Source organism: Electrona antarctica, assembly GCF_951216825.1.
Source record: "Electrona antarctica genome assembly, contig: scaffold_25, whole genome shotgun sequence".
NCBI classification, from domain to species: Eukaryota; Metazoa; Chordata; class Actinopteri; order Myctophiformes; family Myctophidae; genus Electrona; species Electrona antarctica.
In genome coordinates this window covers 8,292,110-8,309,924 of record NW_027637034.1, presented here as the reverse complement: position 1 = coordinate 8,309,924, position 17,815 = coordinate 8,292,110, and the positions used below count along the sequence as shown (strand labels likewise).

Genomic DNA, 17,815 nt, shown 5'->3' with positions numbered 1-17,815 from the left:
CACACACACACACCCACACACACACACACACACACACACACACACACACACACACACACACACACACACACACACTCTCCCTTCAGCCTCGCTCACTCATTTTACATGTTCCATAGTTTCCATATGTCAACAGGTAGAAAATGATTACATTGAGAACAAAAACAGGGAGCATGTATTGCTGATTGGAGTATCAGTGGTGCGTGCGTGTGTTGTAATGTAACGAGGTAGGACACCCCATCTTGATCCATCCTGTGAGTTCATCTCTCGGTCAGACCTGGGTCTGACCCTGGGTCGTGTCCTGATAGTCACCTCTCTCTTTCTCTTATTCGGTCTGTGGTCTCTCAAAAACCCCCCTTTGCTGTCAGGTTAATCCAGGGGTGGTTGATTGTTAATTCAGTTTGTAGACAAACGGGCGCATCTGGCACTTTTAGCAAGCCAGTGTAAGGGAGGAATGTTACTCCCTTTCACCTCACCATTGGGGCGTCTCTCTGATCTTACTTGCTCAGAGCGACACCGGTACTTGGGGGGAGGGAATCTGGTCCTCTTCCATTGTTCGGTTCAACTTGCATAATTGTCAATTACAAACCCTCCCAATGTCAGGCTACAATTATATATCATAAACTTCTGTTGAACATGTGTTACTTAATTGTAACTATTCAAATGCAACATTATATTCAATACAAACAAAATATGCAAGACAAGTACAAGAATGACTAATCTTTACTTGGACAAGTGAGTAAATGTTCTTGTCCAAATGTGGCTCAAATGTCAAGCCCTGAAAACTATCTGTGATGATGTTCCTCCAAAAATGAAAAGTTCAAACATTAAATGTTTTTCTCTCTTTGTGTATTTTTTCTAGCCGTCCCGCACCTCCCTGTGTGTAAAGAGGAAGTTGTCACTGAACAACAGGAGAGGAGCTCCAGTCTGGTCCAGGAGGAACCACAACCACCACAGATTAAAGAGGAACAAGAGGAGCTACTTCAAAGACCAATGGAGGCTGATGGGTCAACGTTGACATTACAAGCAGTGAAAAGTGAAGATGATCATGATGATGAAAACAGAGAGACAGAGCCTGTAGCCGGCACCTCAACTGAACACATGACAACACAAGCTGATGTAGAGGACTGTGGAACATCACAACCAACTAGTGACGACCAGCTCCTCTCTTCACACTGTTCTGTATCTGACACTGAAGACAGTGATGAGTGGCAGGAGACCAGTGAAGGTCAGTCAACTTTAAACACACTGAAATCACACAAGAAACAACATGTGGAAGGACAAAGATTGTCTGGATATAGTTTAGATTCATTAAATAAAGTGAAATGGTCTCAGTTCATCCATAATGTGATCATTAACAGGTGATCTGTCCAATGCCAGACAACCAGTGACCATTAACATTTGAATCGCTGCATTTGAATGCAGCGATTATATTGTATAGTGAATTAAGCACCAGCCATCATTTGCCTATTTGCATTTTAACCAGGGGAAAGAATGTGGGTTGGTTCATTATTTAGCATTTGGAGAAAAAAAGCTGTTGCTGTTATTGTGTCTCTGTTGTTAATAATTAACCATGTAATCATAATATGATTATTATAAGAATAATGACATATCCTGATAATACATTACACTACATGGACACATGTTTCTACACATATGCAGATTCCACTGTAAATACAGTTAAGAAATCAAATAAAAACAATAGAGCACAATGTGGCTATGAGACTTTGAGGATTTGGAAATAGAGTACTTTGTTGTTAGGCCTTGCAGGTGAAAACAATGTTTTCAAAAAAATAATTGGAGAATTTAGATAGTTAATTTGATATCCCAACACACAAAGAAGATACAAATAAGAGTACAGAAGGTGTTTATATATAAATTATATATATTTTATGTCAAGCTGATGATACATACATGATCCAATAGGCTACTGTTCACCCTGGCATTTTGTGTTGTATTTTAAATAATAACATACTAACTCTGACTGTGATCATTTCACAATGCATTTAGGCAAATATATAAAGTACATTGTATGGTATAGATAACATTTTAGTATAATGTATACATATAACAGTGCAGGGGTCCAATGCCCCCCACCCCCTGTTAGGTTGTGTGGAGGGGATTCTATTGTTCTCCACTTTGACCAATCCACCTCAGGCTCTCTAGTATAAGAAGAGTGTGTAGTTGTCAGTTCTCCACAACTCATCCAGGGTATCATTCATTTCAGATCTGACTGTGGACTCCAGACTTCAGGTGAAGATGAACTCTCTCAACCCCAGGAACAATTCTGCTCAACAGGATGATTACCAAGACCTCTGTAAGTTACTTTATGGATATACAGCATGTCGTAATATGTCATAATATTAGCATAGACTAAGACAAAATGTGTTCATAACGGTTTAGCCTTCTTAACTATAGAACGCTAACCCTAGAACACCTAACAAACGGGAGACAATAACAGTCTGTTGTATAGGCTACATATAATTTGTGCCATGAGGGAGTGCCAGGAGAGATAGCGAGTGAAACTGTAAAATCAAATGATAAATGGTTGGTAAAATTGTTATTTATGTACATTAACGTCAAATGAGTTGCAAATCAATGAAGTAACTCTAAATAATGTCTGTTTCCAATTCAGTGTTGCATCATCAGTTTGGCTTCCATGTTCTACCAGAGGTGAATGAACAACAAAGCTTGACTAAACAAAAATGCCACTGCTGTGATCAGTGTGGTAAACGCTTCCCTACAATGACCAAACTTAAAAGCCACCAGAAAATGCACACTGGAGAGAAACCCTATGGATGTGATGTGTGTGGACAACACTTCTCTCATATGTCAAGCCTTAAAACACACCAGAGAATTCACACTGGGGAGAAACCCTATGGATGTGATGTGTGTGGACAACACTTCTCTCGAATGGACATCCTTAAAACACACCAGAGAATTCACACTGGAGAGAAACAATATGGATGTGATGTGTGTGGACAACACTTCTCTCATATGTCAAGCCTTAAAACACACCAGAGAATTCACACTGGAGAGAAACAATATGGATGTGATCAGTGCGGACAACACTTCTCTCAAATGGCAAACCTTAAAACACACCAGAAAGTTCACACTGGAGAGAAACCCTATGGATGTGATCAGTGTGGACAACACTTCTCTCGAATGGCAAAACTTAAAATACACCAGCGAATTCACACTGGTGAGAAACCCTATGGATGTGATGTGTGTGGACAACACTTCTCTCAAATGGACATCCTTAAAAGCCACCAGAGAATTCACACTGGAGAGAAACCATATGGATGTGATCAGTGTGGAAAACAATTTGCTCGAAAGGACAAACTTAAAAGCCATCAGAAGGTTCACACTGGAGAGAAAGCCTATGGATGTGATCAGTGTGGAAAACAATTTGCTCGAAAGGACAAACTTAAAAGCCATCAGAAGGTTCACACTGGAGAGAAACCCTATGCTTGTGATCAGTGTGGACAACACTTCTCTCAAATGGCAAGCCTTAAAAGCCACCAGAGAATTCACACATGAGAGAAACCATATGGATGTGATCAGTGTGGACAACACTTCTCTCAAATGGCAAGACTTAAAAGCCACCAGAGAATTCACACAGGAGAGAAACCCTATGGATGTGATCAGTGTGGACAACACTTCTCTCATATGTCAAACCTTAAACGCCACCAGAGAATTCACACTGGAGAGAAACCATATGGATGTGATCAGTGTGGAAAACAATTTGCTCGAAAGGACAAACTTAAAAGCCATCAGAAGGTTCACACTGGAGAGAAACCCTATGCTTGTGATCAGTGTGGACAACACTTCTCTCAAATGGCAAGCCTTAAAAGCCACCAGAGAATTCACACATGAGAGAAACCATATGGATGTGATCAGTGTGGACAACACTTCTCTCAAATGGCAAGACTTAAAAGCCACCAGAGAATTCACACAGGAGAGAAACCCTATGGATGTGATCAGTGTGGACAACACTTCTCTCATATGTCAAACCTTAAACGCCACCAGAGAATTCACACTGGAGAGAAACCCTAATCATTCTGATGTGTGTGGAAAAGCATTTTGTAATTCAATAATGTTAGAATTTCCAGGTTGTACACACTGAATTTAATCTGTTCCCTTCTGGTCAGTTAATTCACGCCATGAACGCACATATATATGAAAAATAAATCAGTTTGGTGTTACATATGCTTCATTAGAGCGGCTGAGAAACACTAACCAAGTGTTGCATGATGAGCATTATGGTATTTTTTAAGCAATTGTCTATTAAGAAGGGTAATATAATAACCCACAAGTTGATTTGTTGATTAATTGCAAGTAAACTTAACACACTGTTTATGTACTATTTATCATTCACTGAGTCAATTATTTTCAGAGAAAGTACAGGAAAGAACAGTATAGCCTACTTTTGTCTTGTAGCCTCTTAGAACAAATGTACTGTGTTCTGCCATTGTGCTGATTTCCTACATCTTTCTATCTAGATTCTGCTTCATTACATTCATTACATCTGACCTCACCATGTTTATTATTGTCATCATTTTCTTATGCTGCATTGTCTTTGCGGAGCATAACCACTTACATTTAGCTGCAGGCAGAAATCTCAGGTGTCTCAAGTTTCAATATTAATTGTATTCTCAATGATATTGTTTCTCCATAATTTGACCTGTAGATTTTCTGTAGGTTACATTTAGATTATATGTATTTTGTCCACAATTCTTGCCATGGTGTGTTACTTTTCTTAGTAGGCTACATAATTAACAATTACACTATAGTGACACATTTGTTTATTCCTTTGTCCCTGTTGTAAATAATGTAAATAATGGTTGTGCAGTCACAAATAAAGACAAACATTCAAAGTTGAGAGGTGTTTTTAGCTTGAGTTTATAAGATTACAGTGTGTTAATTTCAATAACCATTTGGAAGGCAATATTGTAATGTAGGAGCACAACAGTTTTGCAAGACTAACTAAGATGTTCTTATGAACAACCACATACTATTTTATTAACACAATATCACAAACATCTGTTCCTTCACCAAAGCTGAATTGATTTGGAGCAATCATGTGCACATTAGGTGTCTATAGGGACCTGATTGCCCAATATATCTAATGGTTCTGCTTGAATAACAAGAGGGAGATGAGAGGGACTCATTCATACAAGGACATTAATAGAGTTTGGTTTTAAATGTAATGCAAAAGTAAATCACAGGACATGAAGAATAGTTAGAACTTTTGCCACACTGCAACACTAGCTTTTAAAGGACCACTTTTCAACCTACCTCCATACCACCTTTTTTCTACAATTTTCTTTCACATACCTTCCTGATCTCTGTCTCAGTTTCCTGTCTCTACACTCTATTATAACTAAAGCAAAACTTGAAGGCAAAAACACGTATTTAAAGGAGGAAACAATCGATACGAAGGAAACTGAGCAGTGAATACAAGGTCTTACTACTGTTATGTTGATGGGGTTCGAGACAGCATAGATCGGAATTGTACCATGCATAGAATATTTACATGAAACACTGTCAAACTGGCCTTTAGCTGGCTTTAAAGTTGTGACAAAACAAAAGGCGAATACATCTTGTTAACATCTTGTATTTTCTAATTGAGTCAGTGTCATACATCTCCATGCTCATTTTGTTTGATTGACTAATGTAAGGTCAAACATGTAAACATCACATGATACAGTAAGACGTTTAAGCTAAATGGATAAGTACCAATATATTAAAAATGTGGGAATTTAAACATGTACTGGATAAGTACCAATATATAAAAAATGTGGGAATTTAAACATGTACTTTTTTAAATAAAATGATCCAGTACGAGTCCCAATGGAGAGTGTCTGGTAGATGTTAAGCAAAATACTCCTTTAAGGTTTTAAAAGTTTATTATAAAGCAGCAGCATTTAGTTTGTATGCACCACATATCTAGAACAAACTTACAGAAAACAGCAGATATGCTGCCCCCCTGTTGTTTTTTTATCACAATAAAATATGTTTTGTTTCCCCCTGCCTTGAATGAGGGTTTCCTCTTTCTTTCGCTTCTGAACTGTATTTGTACTTTTTACTTGTTTTAGTTCATCATTTTGATGTTATGTTTGTGTTTCCTGATTTGTGCAAAGCACATCGAACTGCCTTGCAGATATTTTATATAAATAATTAGGATAATCATAAGGTTTTCTATAGAATATGCTTTGACTCTGACAGTGTCTGTTCTTGTACTGGATATAGTTTAGATTCATTAAATAAAGTAAAATGGTCTCAGTTCATCCATAATGTGATCATTAACAGGTGATCTGTCCAATGCCAGACAACCAGTGACCATTAACATTTGAATCGCTGCATTTGAATGCAGCGATTATATTGTATAGTGAATTAAGCACCAGCCATCATCATTTGCCTATTTGCATTTTAACCAGGGGAAAGAATGTGGGTTGGTTCATTATTTAGCATTTGGAGAAAAAAAGCTGTTGCTGTTATTGTGTCTCTGTTGTTAATAATTAACCATGTAATCATAATATGATTATTATAAGAATAAACCTTCCTAACCCTAAGAATGACACATGGACACATGTTTCTACACATATGCAGATTCCACTGTAAATAAAGTTAAGACATCAAATAAAAACAATAGAGCACAACGTGGCTATGAGACTTTGAGGATTTGGAAATAGAGTACATTGTTGTTAGGCCTTGAACATCGTTTGTAGTAAAAATGCAGGTGAAAACAATGTTTTCAAAAAAATAATTGGAGAATTTAGATAGTTAATTTGATATCCCAACACACAAAGAAGATACAAATAAGAGTACAGAAGGTGTTTATATATAAATTATATATATTTTAAGTCAAGCTGATGATACATACATGATCCAATAGGCTACTGTTCACCCTGGCATTTTGTGTTATATTTTAAATAATAACATACTAACTCTGACTGTGATCATTTCACAATGCATTTAGGCAAATATATAAAGTACATTGTATGGTATAGATAACATTTTAGTATAATGTATACATATAACAGTGCAGGGGTCCAATGCCCCCCACCCCCTGTTAGGTTGTGATTGGTGGAGGGGATTCTATTGTTCTCCACTTTGGCCAATCCACCTCAGGCTCTCTAGTATAAGAAGAGTGTGTAGTTGTCAGTTCTCCACAACTCCTCCAGGGTATCATTCATTTCAGATCAGATCTGACCTGACTGTGGACTCCAGACTTCAGGTGAAGATGAACTCTCTCAACCCCAGGAACAATTCTGCTCAACAGGATGATCACCTATGTAAGTTACTTATCTTTATGGATATACAGCATGTCGTAATATGTCATAATATTACCAGCCAAAGCAGTGGAGGAAGCAACAGCAGCCCTCAAACATGCTGACATTGTGGGCTATGTCCAGCAAGGAAGAGGAGGCCTTGGGCTAACAGCCCACCCCCCAGCCTGGAGTAAGGCCACAGCACCAGAACGGCGGAAAATGGTCGTGGAGGAAGTACGCCACCAGGAGGAGGCTGCACGGTGGGCCAAGGCAGTCTCTCTTGGCAAACAGGGACAGTGGACAAGATGGGACAGTGTGGAGAGGAGGAAGATCAGCTGGAAGGACATGTGGGCCATGGAAGCGAGGCAGTTGAGCTTTTCCATCAGAGCTACATACGATGTCCTTCCAACACCAGTTAACCTTCACCAGTGGTTTGGTGAAGACCCGGCGTGTGCCCTATGTTCCACGCCAGCCACCCTCAGGCACATTCTCTCAGGGTGCAAAACCAGTCTCACCCAAGGACGTTATACATGGCGTCACAACCAAGTCCTAAAGGTCCTTGCATCCACCCTGGAGGACAAACGAGCTGCCACCAACTCCCTACCACCACCAGCATCTAACCAACAACGGGCAACTACCTTTGTCCGGGAGGGGGCTAAGGTGACCAGGAGCTGCTCCACACCATCTGAGCGAGGCCAGCTACGCTTAGCCCGTGACTGGAAGATTCTGGCTGATATTGGCCGACAGCTGGTTTTTCCACGAGAGATTGCTACAACCACCCTGAGACCTGACCTGGTGCTCTGGTCCCCTTCTCTAAAAAAGGTGTACATCATCGAACTCACAGTACCCTGGGAGGACGCAGTGGATGAGGCTTATGAGCGAAAACACCTCCGTTATGCCGAGCTCGCTGCTGAAGCACAACACCGCGGCTGGAACGCTGAGGTCCGCCCAGTAGAGGTGGGAAGCAGAGGGTTTGTGGCAAGATCTACCACCAGACTGTTTGCAGACCTGGGAGTCAGAGGCCAGAACCAGCGCTCAGCCATCAAAGCTTTATCGGAGGCAGCCGAAAGAAGCAGCCAGTGGCTTTTTATGAGGAGGAAAGACCCCTGCTGGGCACCGAAGTAGCAAGCCAGGAGGTATGCGGTCAGCTTTGGCTTGACTCAGGGAATAGGACGCCCCTGCCATGCATAGTCCCACGAGAAGTTTGCCATGCATGGCTCTCTTTCTCGTGACGAGTCTGGATTAACGCAAGCTCAGGTCTGATCAGCCTGTAGCTGGCCACCTTGGGGAGGGTGTATAGTGTTAGGGCCGAAACATCCCAAGATCCAAGGATACACTACTGATGATGCGTATCCAGCTCCCACCATTCACCACCACTCATCACCAGGACGACAGGATGACACCAAGACATTCTGTCATTCATCACGACGACACTCTTAGGTATGTGCTTGCACAAAGGAATTTACATCTTATCCTGTGTTTGATAAACTGAGTACCTGGACACTGAGTCCAGTGACTGCTGAGAAAGATCAGCTGACGACAGGGGAAAGTCCTTGTGGCGGCATGGAGAGACAGCTGACAGGAGGAAATAGACCCCACTGGGACGGGCATGGGCTAGCTTCCCATGTTTGTAGTTTCCCATGCCTTTGGCATGTGGAATCACCCGCTATAGCTACGAAAAGACGACAAAAGAGAACACCCCTAGAGTCTGCGAGAGCGGGGGCGGAAGATGACTCATCGGCTGACATTATGGTAACGACTGGACCGGAAATGACTACGAGTAACGAGAGCACAGCGCAAGAGAGTGCCACAGCAGTTGCCGCAGCTGCAGCCACAACAGCGGGCCACAAGCAGCAGATATGTCCCTGTGGCTGGACGAAGGTTACATCATATTTGGGGTTGAGAATTCACCAGGGAAAGAAGAAGTGTTTGACAGAAGAGAGACAGAGGCCTCGCATTGATTACTTTCTACGAAAGCAATCAAATCAGTCGAATGAAGTACAGCAACCGGACGCAAACCATAGCTTGCAGTACATCAATACCACTGTCATTGAGGAAGCAAACACAGAGTTGATGACAACAGCGGTAGAACCGACCCAACCTTCTAGACCTGCAGTCGAGAGGCGACTAGCAGGGCATAAACTACATGTGAAGTGGCCCGGTGCTGTGGATAAGAAGCTGTGGGAAACTATCAATACTGACCTGACCCTGTCTCTCGAGCAACTTCGAGGGACAGTGGAAAAGAAGTTGGAGAGAATGGGGGACATCATCTATCAATATGGGTCAGAACGCTTTGGAGTGCAAGAAAGGTCAGGTGGGAGAACGGTTCCAACCGCACCCGTTTCCAGGAGGCAGCAGGAGATCAAGCGCCTGGTCTTAGAAATGAGACAACTAAGGAAACAGTGGAAAAAAGCCTCTGGAGTGGAAAGGGAAGGCATAAATGCGCTCCAGGCCGACATTAAAACTCGACTGGCATCCCTCCGCAGAGCAGAGAACCTACGGAAACGTAGAAGGAAGAAAGAACATACTAGAACACGGTTCTATAAAGATCCCTTCAAGTTCCTAAAAAGTATCTTCACCAAGGAAAAAAGTGGAGCTCTAAAAACAACAAAGGCTGATCTGGAGGCTCACCTGAAAGCAACACACTCTGACCCAAGGCGATATGAACATCTGTCCATTCCTTCAGATATCCCACCAATTGATCCCCCTGAACATCACATTCCGATTGGCCCCCCAACATGGAAAGAGGTGGAAAACACAGTGCGTCGAGCAAGAACAGCATCAGCCCCGGGGCCAAACGGAGTCCCATACAAGGTGTATAAGAACGCACCAGATGTCCTGAGGTTTCTCTGGAGGCTTATGAGAACACCATGGCAGAAGAAAATAATACCTAAAGTGTGGCGTAGGGCAGGTGGAGTCCTCATCCCAAAGGAGAAGGATGCAGTGAACATCAGCCAATTCCGTCCAATCTCCCTACTAAACGTTGAGGGCAAAATCTTCTTTAGTGTCATTGCACAGAGGATGGGCGAGTATCTGCGAAGAAACGAGTACATCGACACATCTGTACAGAAGGCAGGAATATCAGGATTCTCCGGATGTTCCGAACATTCCAGCATGATCTGGCACCAGATCCAAACGGCAAAGGTGGAGAGAAGGGACCTCCATGTAGTCTTTCTGGACCTTGCCAATGCCTTTGGCTCAGTGCCCCATGAACTCTTGTGGTCTGCCTTCGAATTCTTCCACATACCAGACACCATCACAGCCCTGGTTAAATCCTACTTCCAGGACGTGCAGTTCTGCTTCAACACCACTGACTTTACTACCTCTTGGCAGTGCCTAGAAGTAGGCATCATGGCAGGATGCACTATCTCACCCCTGGCATTCACGATGGCAATGGAGGTCATCATTCGAGCCTCAAAGTGGGTTGTAGGTGGACAGCGGGTTGACTCTGGTCTGCGCCTCCCTCCGCTCAGAGCTTACATGGATGACATTACAACGTTGACCACCACCGTTCCATGCACCAGGAGGCTGCTCAGAAAGCTGGAAGAGAACATCAGTTGGGCCCGTATGAAGATCAAACCATCCAAGTCACGAAGCATCTCAATCGTGAAGGGAGTGCTCTCTGACCTGAAATTCTTCATCGGAGAAGACCCAATCCCAACAGTGTCTGAGCAGCCTGTAAAAAGCCTTGGCAGGTGGTATGATGCAAGCCTGAAGGACAAAGACCAGGTACAACAATTGCGTAAGGACATCAGCAGTGGCCTACAGTCCATTGACAACACCCAACTGCCTGGAAAGCTAAAGGCCTGGTGCTTGCAGTTTGGACTCCTACCCCGGATGTTGTGGCCCCTCGCAGTTTATGAGGTACCAATCTCAACTGTGGAGAAGTTTGAAAGAACAGTCACAGGCTACATCAAGAAATGGCTTGGAGTTCCACGATGCCTTACCACCATAGGCCTCTACGGAGATAGCATCCTCAAGCTGCCCCTCACCAGTCTCACAGAGGAGTTTAAGTGTGCAAAAACAAGACTCCAGATGACACTGAATGAATCTAGAGACACAGTGGTGAGCAAAAATGCACCAAGCTTAGCAACTGGGCGCAAATGGAGACCAGCCAAAGCAGTGGAGGAAGCAACAGCAGCCCTCAAACATGCTGACATTGTGGGCTATGTCCAGCAAGGAAGAGGAGGCCTTGGGCTAACAGCCCACCCCCCAGCCTGGAGTAAGGCCACAGCACCAGAACGGCGGAAAATGGTCGTGGAGGAAGTACGCCACCAGGAGGAGGCTGCACGGTGGGCCAAGGCAGTCTCTCTTGGCAAACAGGGACAGTGGACAAGATGGGACAGTGTGGAGAGGAGGAAGATCAGCTGGAAGGACATGTGGGCCATGGAAGCGAGGCAGTTGAGCTTTTCCATCAGAGCTACATACGATGTCCTTCCAACACCAGTTAACCTTCACCAGTGGTTTGGTGAAGACCCGGCGTGTGCCCTATGTTCCACGCCAGCCACCCTCAGGCACATTCTCTCAGGGTGCAAAACCAGTCTCACCCAAGGACGTTATACATGGCGTCACAACCAAGTCCTAAAGGTCCTTGCATCCACCCTGGAGGACAAACGAGCTGCCACCAACTCCCTACCACCACCAGCATCTAACCAACAACGGGCAACTACCTTTGTCCGGGAGGGGGCTAAGGTGACCAGGAGCTGCTCCACACCATCTGAGCGAGGCCAGCTACGCTTAGCCCGTGACTGGAAGATTCTGGCTGATATTGGCCGACAGCTGGTTTTTCCACGAGAGATTGCTACAACCACCCTGAGACCTGACCTGGTGCTCTGGTCCCCTTCTCTAAAAAAGGTGTACATCATCGAACTCACAGTACCCTGGGAGGACGCAGTGGATGAGGCTTATGAGCGAAAACACCTCCGTTATGCCGAGCTCGCTGCTGAAGCACAACACCGCGGCTGGAACGCTGAGGTCCGCCCAGTAGAGGTGGGAAGCAGAGGGTTTGTGGCAAGATCTACCACCAGACTGTTTGCAGACCTGGGAGTCAGAGGCCAGAACCAGCGCTCAGCCATCAAAGCTTTATCGGAGGCAGCCGAAAGAAGCAGCCAGTGGCTTTTTATGAGGAGGAAAGACCCCTGCTGGGCACCGAAGTAGCAAGCCAGGAGGTATGCGGTCAGCTTTGGCTTGACTCAGGGAATAGGACGCCCCTGCCATGCATAGTCCCACGAGAAGTTTGCCATGCATGGCTCTCTTTCTCGTGACGAGTCTGGATTAACGCAAGCTCAGGTCTGATCAGCCTGTAGCTGGCCACCTTGGGGAGGGTGTATAGTGTTAGGGCCGAAACATCCCAAGATCCAAGGATACACTACTGATGATGCGTATCCAGCTCCCACCATTCACCACCACTCATCACCAGGACGACAGGATGACACCAAGACATTCTGTCATTCATCACGACGACACTCTTAGGTATGTGCTTGCACAAAGGAATTTACATCTTATCCTGTGTTTGATAAACTGAGTACCTGGACACTGAGTCCAGTGACTGCTGAGAAAGATCAGCTGACGACAGGGGAAAGTCCTTGTGGCGGCATGGAGAGACAGCTGACAGGAGGAAATAGACCCCACTGGGACGGGCATGGGCTAGCTTCCCATGTTTGTAGTTTCCCATGCCTTTGGCATGTGGAATCACCCGCTATAGCTACGAAAAGACGACAAAAGAGAACACCCCTAGAGTCTGCGAGAGCGGGGGCGGAAGATGACTCATCGGCTGACATTATGGTAACGACTGGACCGGAAATGACTACGAGTAACGAGAGCACAGCGCAAGAGAGTGCCACAGCAGTTGCCGCAGCTGCAGCCACAACAGCGGGCCACAAGCAGCAGATATGTCCCTGTGGCTGGACGAAGGTTACATCATATTTGGGGTTGAGAATTCACCAGGGAAAGAAGAAGTGTTTGACAGAAGAGAGACAGAGGCCTCGCATTGATTACTTTCTACGAAAGCAATCAAATCAGTCGAATGAAGTACAGCAACCGGACGCAAACCATAGCTTGCAGTACATCAATACCACTGTCATTGAGGAAGCAAACACAGAGTTGATGACAACAGCGGTAGAACCGACCCAACCTTCTAGACCTGCAGTCGAGAGGCGACTAGCAGGGCATAAACTACATGTGAAGTGGCCCGGTGCTGTGGATAAGAAGCTGTGGGAAACTATCAATACTGACCTGACCCTGTCTCTCGAGCAACTTCGAGGGACAGTGGAAAAGAAGTTGGAGAGAATGGGGGACATCATCTATCAATATGGGTCAGAACGCTTTGGAGTGCAAGAAAGGTCAGGTGGGAGAACGGTTCCAACCGCACCCGTTTCCAGGAGGCAGCAGGAGATCAAGCGCCTGGTCTTAGAAATGAGACAACTAAGGAAACAGTGGAAAAAAGCCTCTGGAGTGGAAAGGGAAGGCATAAATGCGCTCCAGGCCGACATTAAAACTCGACTGGCATCCCTCCGCAGAGCAGAGAACCTACGGAAACGTAGAAGGAAGAAAGAACATACTAGAACACGGTTCTATAAAGATCCCTTCAAGTTCCTAAAAAGTATCTTCACCAAGGAAAAAAGTGGAGCTCTAAAAACAACAAAGGCTGATCTGGAGGCTCACCTGAAAGCAACACACTCTGACCCAAGGCGATATGAACATCTGTCCATTCCTTCAGATATCCCACCAATTGATCCCCCTGAACATCACATTCCGATTGGCCCCCCAACATGGAAAGAGGTGGAAAACACAGTGCGTCGAGCAAGAACAGCATCAGCCCCGGGGCCAAACGGAGTCCCATACAAGGTGTATAAGAACGCACCAGATGTCCTGAGGTTTCTCTGGAGGCTTATGAGAACACCATGGCAGAAGAAAATAATACCTAAAGTGTGGCGTAGGGCAGGTGGAGTCCTCATCCCAAAGGAGAAGGATGCAGTGAACATCAGCCAATTCCGTCCAATCTCCCTACTAAACGTTGAGGGCAAAATCTTCTTTAGTGTCATTGCACAGAGGATGGGCGAGTATCTGCGAAGAAACGAGTACATCGACACATCTGTACAGAAGGCAGGAATATCAGGATTCTCCGGATGTTCCGAACATTCCAGCATGATCTGGCACCAGATCCAAACGGCAAAGGTGGAGAGAAGGGACCTCCATGTAGTCTTTCTGGACCTTGCCAATGCCTTTGGCTCAGTGCCCCATGAACTCTTGTGGTCTGCCTTCGAATTCTTCCACATACCAGACACCATCACAGCCCTGGTTAAATCCTACTTCCAGGACGTGCAGTTCTGCTTCAACACCACTGACTTTACTACCTCTTGGCAGTGCCTAGAAGTAGGCATCATGGCAGGATGCACTATCTCACCCCTGGCATTCACGATGGCAATGGAGGTCATCATTCGAGCCTCAAAGTGGGTTGTAGGTGGACAGCGGGTTGACTCTGGTCTGCGCCTCCCTCCGCTCAGAGCTTACATGGATGACATTACAACGTTGACCACCACCGTTCCATGCACCAGGAGGCTGCTCAGAAAGCTGGAAGAGAACATCAGTTGGGCCCGTATGAAGATCAAACCATCCAAGTCACGAAGCATCTCAATCGTGAAGGGAGTGCTCTCTGACCTGAAATTCTTCATCGGAGAAGACCCAATCCCAACAGTGTCTGAGCAGCCTGTAAAAAGCCTTGGCAGGTGGTATGATGCAAGCCTGAAGGACAAAGACCAGGTACAACAATTGCGTAAGGACATCAGCAGTGGCCTACAGTCCATTGACAACACCCAACTGCCTGGAAAGCTAAAGGCCTGGTGCTTGCAGTTTGGACTCCTACCCCGGATGTTGTGGCCCCTCGCAGTTTATGAGGTACCAATCTCAACTGTGGAGAAGTTTGAAAGAACAGTCACAGGCTACATCAAGAAATGGCTTGGAGTTCCACGATGCCTTACCACCATAGGCCTCTACGGAGATAGCATCCTCAAGCTGCCCCTCACCAGTCTCACAGAGGAGTTTAAGTGTGCAAAAACAAGACTCCAGATGACACTGAATGAATCTAGAGACACAGTGGTGAGCAAAAATGCACCAAGCTTAGCAACTGGGCGCAAATGGAGACCAGCCAAAGCAGTGGAGGAAGCAACAGCAGCCCTCAAACATGCTGACATTGTGGGCTATGTCCAGCAAGGAAGAGGAGGCCTTGGGCTAACAGCCCACCCCCCAGCCTGGAGTAAGGCCACAGCACCAGAACGGCGGAAAATGGTCGTGGAGGAAGTACGCCACCAGGAGGAGGCTGCACGGTGGGCCAAGGCAGTCTCTCTTGGCAAACAGGGACAGTGGACAAGATGGGACAGTGTGGAGAGGAGGAAGATCAGCTGGAAGGACATGTGGGCCATGGAAGCGAGGCAGTTGAGCTTTTCCATCAGAGCTACATACGATGTCCTTCCAACACCAGTTAACCTTCACCAGTGGTTTGGTGAAGACCCGGCGTGTGCCCTATGTTCCACGCCAGCCACCCTCAGGCACATTCTCTCAGGGTGCAAAACCAGTCTCACCCAAGGACGTTATACATGGCGTCACAACCAAGTCCTAAAGGTCCTTGCATCCACCCTGGAGGACAAACGAGCTGCCACCAACTCCCTACCACCACCAGCATCTAACCAACAACGGGCAACTACCTTTGTCCGGGAGGGGGCTAAGGTGACCAGGAGCTGCTCCACACCATCTGAGCGAGGCCAGCTACGCTTAGCCCGTGACTGGAAGATTCTGGCTGATATTGGCCGACAGCTGGTTTTTCCACGAGAGATTGCTACAACCACCCTGAGACCTGACCTGGTGCTCTGGTCCCCTTCTCTAAAAAAGGTGTACATCATCGAACTCACAGTACCCTGGGAGGACGCAGTGGATGAGGCTTATGAGCGAAAACACCTCCGTTATGCCGAGCTCGCTGCTGAAGCACAACACCGCGGCTGGAACGCTGAGGTCCGCCCAGTAGAGGTGGGAAGCAGAGGGTTTGTGGCAAGATCTACCACCAGACTGTTTGCAGACCTGGGAGTCAGAGGCCAGAACCAGCGCTCAGCCATCAAAGCTTTATCGGAGGCAGCCGAAAGAAGCAGCCAGTGGCTTTTTATGAGGAGGAAAGACCCCTGCTGGGCACCGAAGTAGCAAGCCAGGAGGTATGCGGTCAGCTTTGGCTTGACTCAGGGAATAGGACGCCCCTGCCATGCATAGTCCCACGAGAAGTTTGCCATGCATGGCTCTCTTTCTCGTGACGAGTCTGGATTAACGCAAGCTCAGGTCTGATCAGCCTGTAGCTGGCCACCTTGGGGAGGGTGTATAGTGTTAGGGCCGAAACATCCCAAGATCCAAGGATACACTACTGATGATGCGTATCCAGCTCCCACCATTCACCACCACTCATCACCAGGACGACAGGATGACACCAAGACATTCTGTCATTCATCACGACGACACTCTTAGGTATGTGCTTGCACAAAGGAATTTTCATCTTATCCTGTGTTTGATAAACTGAGTACCTGGACACTGAGTCCAGTGACTGCTGAGAAAGATCAGCTGACGACAGGGGAAAGTCCTTGTGGCGGCATGGAGAGACAGCTGACAGGAGGAAATAGACCCCACTGGGACGGGCATGGGCTAGCTTCCCATGTTTGTAGTTTCCCATGCCTTTGGCATGTGGAATCACCCGCTATAGCTACGAAAAGACGACAAAAGAGAACACCCCTAGAGTCTGCGAGAGCGGGGGCGGAAGATGACTCATCGGCTGACATTATGGTAACGACTGGACCGGAAACGACTACGAGTAACGAGAGCACAGCGCAAGAGAGTGCCACAGCAGTTGCCGCAGCTGCAGCCACAACAGCGGGCCACAAGCAGCAGATATGTCCCTGTGGCTGGACGAAGGTTACATCATATTTGGGGTTGAGAATTCACCAGGGAAAGAAGAAGTGTTTGACAGAAGAGAGACAGAGGCCTCGCATTGATTACTTTCTACGAAAGCAATCAAATCAGTCGAATGAAGTACAGCAACCGGACGCAAACCATAGCTTGCAGTACATCAATACCACTGTCATTGAGGAAGCAAACACAGAGTTGATGACAACAGCGGTAGAACCGACCCAACCTTCTAGACCTGCAGTCGAGAGGCGACTAGCAGGGCATAAACTACATGTGAAGTGGCCCGGTGCTGTGGATAAGAAGCTGTGGGAAACTATCAATACTGACCTGACCCTGTCTCTCGAGCAACTTCGAGGGACAGTGGAAAAGAAGTTGGAGAGAATGGGGGACATCATCTATCAATATGGGTCAGAACGCTTTGGAGTGCAAGAAAGGTCAGGTGGGAGAACGGTTCCAACCGCACCCGTTTCCAGGAGGCAGCAGGAGATCAAGCGCCTGGTCTTAGAAATGAGACAACTAAGGAAACAGTGGAAAAAAGCCTCTGGAGTGGAAAGGGAAGGCATAAATGCGCTCCAGGCCGACATTAAAACTCGACTGGCATCCCT

At 46.1% G+C, this 17,815-nt stretch overlaps 1 long non-coding RNA gene across 1 annotated transcript; it reads left to right on the top strand.

The window, feature by feature from the left end:
- The first annotated feature begins 976 nt into the window (after positions 1 to 976).
- On the top strand, positions 977 to 3,430 carry LOC306919332. Its single transcript, XR_013789519.1, has 3 exons — positions 977 to 1,225; positions 2,225 to 2,314; positions 2,633 to 3,430. It is a non-coding gene; the product is annotated as an uncharacterized lncRNA (long non-coding RNA).
- Positions 3,431 to 17,815: the final 14,385 nt, after the last annotated feature.